Genomic DNA, 4,924 nt, shown 5'->3' with positions numbered 1-4,924 from the left:
GGACACCCTGCATTCTCACCGCACCTCCATCCCATCATCCCCACCCCCAGGTAGCCGGTGAGAGGTCGCACCCCCCTCACCCAGCCAGGTGCCACAGGAGGTTGGTCGCCACCACCCACCCCCAGTTTCCCAGCCCAGCCCAAGGCCAGACCAATTGGGCGATCAGGCCCTGCTCGCACCCGCCTTGGCCTGGAGCTGCCTGCTCACCTTCTCCACCATCCCTCCACAGTCCTGCTCTCATTAGGGCCCATGGGGCAAGCAGCACCTCCACTGCTGCCTGCTGCCTGTGCTGCGTCGCTGATGACCTCCATGCTCTGCGCCGCCCTCTGGGGGTCAGCACACGTCATAGAGAGTGGTCGAACTCCCAGTCGAGGGGTCAATTTGCATATTAGGCTTTTATTATATAGGATTTTTAAAATATATATATATTTTTATTGATTTCAGAGAGGAAGGGAGAGGGAGAGAGAGATAGAAACATCAATGATGAGAATCATTGATTGGCTGCCTCCTGCACAACCCCCTACTGGGGATCAAGCCCGCAACCTGGGCACGTGCCCTTGACCGGAATGGAACCTGGGACCCTTCAACCCATAGGCCGACACTCTATCCACTGAGCCAAACTGGCTAAGACTATATCACATTTTTTTTAATATTGGTTTTTTATTTTATAATAAAACTTTGCTGATTAAAAAAAAGAGAAGATAATAGCAGAGAAATTCCAGATTTGATGAAAGACATAACTCCTTACAATCAGAAACCACAACAAACCCCAAAGAGGACAACTAAAACTAAAACCACACCTAGACACATCATGTGAAACTGAATAATATTAAAGACAACAGGGTCTTAAAAGTAGCCAGAAACTTATACAGAAAAAAATGACAATTATAAGTAGCATTTATTTAAATGGCAACAATAGAACCCAGATGACAAAGAACAGTAAGTTAAAAATTTGGCATGTAAATGACTGTTCCTCTAGAATTGCATGATTGCTAGTTGCCTATCCTAATATCCATCTTGCCTTCTTCATTATTCACAGCAGCATGGTTTTATAGGGGCAGCAATGTGCTCACCTAAGAAAGAACCTCATTTCCTAGCCTAACTTGCACTCAGACCCAGTTCTGGCTAATGAGAGGTAAGCAGAGTCATTGGGTAAGGTTTCCAATAAGTTCCTTTAGAGAGACAGACATCTGTACATGATGCAGAGGGAAACTTTCTCAATCTGATAAAGGGAATCTACAAAAATACCTTCAGATAACATTATACTTAACGGTGAAAAAATTGAACATTTCCCCCATATGATTGACAGCAAAGCAAGGATGCTTGCTCTTACCACTTCCATATGACACTGTACTGATGGTCCTAGCCATTGCAATAAGGCAAGAAAAAGAAATAAAAGGCATAAAGGTTCAAAAGGAGGAAGTATTTTGGTATTTGCTGATGCCCTGATTGTTTATGTAGAAAATCCAAAGGAACCTGTAAAAAATGCTACTAGAATGAAGTGAATTTAACAAGGTTATAGGCTATGAAATTTTATATACAAAATCAGTGTACTTTTATGTATTAGCAATAAACAATTATAAAATGAAACTTGAAAAGTTTATTTGCAATAATGTGAAATAACAAAATTCTTAGAAATAAATTTAACAAAAATATGCATACTTCTAAATAAGCATACTTTTCTGCAATTCCCAAGCCAAAAAATATATAACTGATATTAGAAAGTCATAACAAGGTTTAATTAAAAATACTACTTATCAAAACTTAAGGGACAGAGCTAAAGTGGCATTTGGTAATTTATAGCCTTAAGTGCTTATGGTCAGAAAAGACAAAGACTGAAAATAGAGTTAAGTGTCCATTGAAGAAACTAGAAAATGAATCATAGAAATAAAAGAAAAGGCAGAGAAAAATATACCGATTAGAATTAAACAAATAGAAAATAGAGATGACAAACAAGATGAAAAACAGATTCTTTAGAAATTTTTCCTAGAAAAAGAAAATTGAACAAACCAGACTCAGGATGAAAAAATACCTAAATATACCGATAGACATTAATAACTAGGAGCAACAAAAAAAGTCTACCCACAGAAAAGACCAGATCCAGTGTTATAATCAACTGAACCTTCAAGGATTCCCGCCTCCTACAAACTCATCTGGAGTTGGGAGATGTCTGTCCAGAAGGCAGGTGGGTGTGAACAGCCTAGAACTGAAGCTTTGATTCATCCACTCAGCAAATATATGTTGAGTACCTACGCTGCACCAGGCACTATTTCAAGACCTTGGACACATTGGTAACCAAACAGGTCGAGCTCCCTCTCCACAGAGAGCCCATGTTCTGGTGGTAAGACAGATACTAAACAAGTGAGTTCCATACAGCACCGACAGTAGGTGCTGCTGAAGACAGAGAAGTAGATGGGAGTGAGGGGGCAGGGGGTTGAGTCTACTTGGGGGAAAGAGTATCGACTGGGCAGAAAGGAAGAGCAGACAGGGAAGGCCTGATTGCAGAAGCCCCTGCCCCCATGAGTTGTTTTGGAAACCAAGGGTGTGAGGTTCAAGGAGGAGTCAGGTGAGCCAGGAAAGAAAGCTGATGGTGTCATTCCAGGGTGGATGTGGGTCTAGGCCGCTGAGGCATGAGGAGGGCAGGGCTGGAACTCAGTGAGGAAGTGGCCCCGGAGGGTTAGAGGAGGAGGGAGGGGTGAAGGAGGGGGCACACCTGAGCTGCAGGGAAGGTCAGTTGAGACAAACACCTTGTCAGAAGAGTTGACCAGGAGGCACTTGGGGCCTCAGGGGAGGTGGAGTGAAGGCTGGAGCAGCGAGGGCCAGTGGGCAGGCTCCATCCAGGGCTGGGTTTGCCCTGTGCCAGGCACTGTTTTGGGTGTTTAGCTCACATGCGCTCCCCAAGGCCCTAGGAAGCTTGTTTGTGGTGGGAGAATGTGGGGAAGAAGTAGGGAACAACGATCTTTCTGGGACCCTGGTCCTGAAGGAAGGAGGGAGGCCATGGTCAGGTGAATCCTCACCTTTAAGGACAGAGGCAAGGGAGGCAAGGGGGCAGGGCTGGGCCAGGCAAAGGTGGACCTACTGAGGCAGGTGGACAGGAGCCTGGGGTCGCCCGCGTCCTTGGCTTCCGTGTCTGCAGACCCACCGCCCGGCAGGCAGAGGCCCCGCTGTGGGTGCAGGGCTTCTGGGGGTGCTATTTTTGCTGCTGCGGGTGGTGAGGGAGCCGGGGAGTGTGGGCCTGGATTTCATGTGTATGTGCCATCCTGTGTGCCATGCTCTTTGTGGAGCCAGCACTGTATGAGGCTCTGGTATCACTCTGGGCTGAGCCGGGCCAAGCGGAGACGATGAGTCCGATGGAGGGTCTCTCCCAAGGGGCTGGGCATCGGTGCACAGGGCTCGGGTAGGGAGGCCTGGGGAGGCAGGAAGGGCCCTGTGAGGTCCAGGCTGGGTGGGCAGGTGGGTATGTGGCCATCAGACAGGTTTGCAGGGAGTTGGTGAAGGACTAGGACTGCTCTGAGTCTGGGTGGGGGAGAGGCACAGCCTCCTCCTGGCATCTGTCAGGGACTTTGGTGAGCTTGTCCATGGCCTTGCAGTGGCCACAATGGGAGGAGCCGCTGGGAGCAAAGGCAGGTGGAGGTGGTGGTGGTATGGATGGGGGGTGGCAGGGCTGCTCTGGGTGGGCATGGAGTTGGGGGCCGGGGTGGCTGGGGAGGGGGGAAGCGGGAAGGGCAGGAAGATGGTGGAGACACAGAGCACCGGACACAGTCGTTTCCTCTCTCCAGGGCTGGGCCAGGAAACCCAAACTCTCATGCTTCCCAAGGTGCTTCCTGCAGATAAGTGGGCTTCCAACCGCCCCTTCCTGCTCCCCGCTTTCCCCACCCCTCCCATCCTGCTCCAGTCCCCAGGGGACCCTCAGCTCCCTCACTCAGGCCAGGCCAGTGGCCTTGGGAAGAGCCCGGACAGGGAGGTGGGAGGTCTGGGCATTCCGGGCAGGGAGTGTCTGCTGAGAAAGCGGGACAGACAGACCCACAGTCAGCGCTGGAGGCTCGGCTCTGTGGGGTCAGTGGATCCTGGGGGACAGAGATGTTCCCTAAAGTAGGGTGGATGGGGGTGGAGTGAGCCAGGGTTCCCTCAGGGGGTAGAGTTGGCCCTTGGGAAGCGGCCCCTGCCCTGGGGAGGAGGGGGACCAGAGGCTGCCCTGGAGGCAGAGGGATGGGCATGGGTGGTGTGGTGGGAGGCCCTGGTGGTGGCGGCTCTGTGGGGAGCCGGCGGTTCTTGGAGGGAATGTCAAACACTTCCGCGTGGGGTGAGGGTGTTCCCAGGTTGCCATGGGGAGGGCCCGGGAGGTGTTCTGTGTGGGTTCATTCAAGTGTATTCCTGGGAGCCCAGGGGATCCAGGGCTGCGCCTGGGGAAGGCGGGGGCGGCCGAGGTCAGCGCGCTTTCTCCAGGCGCCAGGGTGCCCCATGTTGGCCGGGCTGTGAGGGCTCACAAGTGTGCGCTGTGAGGTTCGCTGTGTGCCTTCCCAGAGGGTGCGCGGCTCTGCTGGGAGAGGCAGGGCCGTGCTTGGGGGGAGTTCTGGGGGGAGTCAGAGGTATTTCTCTGGGGATGTTGCGACGTTTAGTGGTGGCTGCTCCCGGAGCCCTGGGGTGCAGCGTGTGGACGCCCTGGGGCAGTTCCGTCGGCCCCGCGGGTGGGGGGGGGGGCCGGGGCTAGTTCTTCCCTGCGCTCCCCTCTCCTCCACCCACTCGCCACCCCTCCTGCGTTGCCACGACAACGGGTAAAACTAAAATTCTCTTCCTGCCGCAGGTGGAGTCTAGTAGCGCCCCCTCCTCTAAACCCTTCCTCATAGGTCGCGCCCCCCATCCTGCCGTCGCTAAGGTGACGGGGAGGGGGCGTCGGGCGTTGGATCTGGGCGAACCTGGGGTC

Source organism: Myotis brandtii, unplaced genomic scaffold (genome assembly GCF_000412655.1).
Source record: "Myotis brandtii unplaced genomic scaffold, ASM41265v1 scaffold2658, whole genome shotgun sequence".
Classification (NCBI taxonomy): domain Eukaryota; kingdom Metazoa; phylum Chordata; class Mammalia; order Chiroptera; family Vespertilionidae; genus Myotis; species Myotis brandtii.
Note: the sequence above shows the minus strand (reverse complement) of the source record.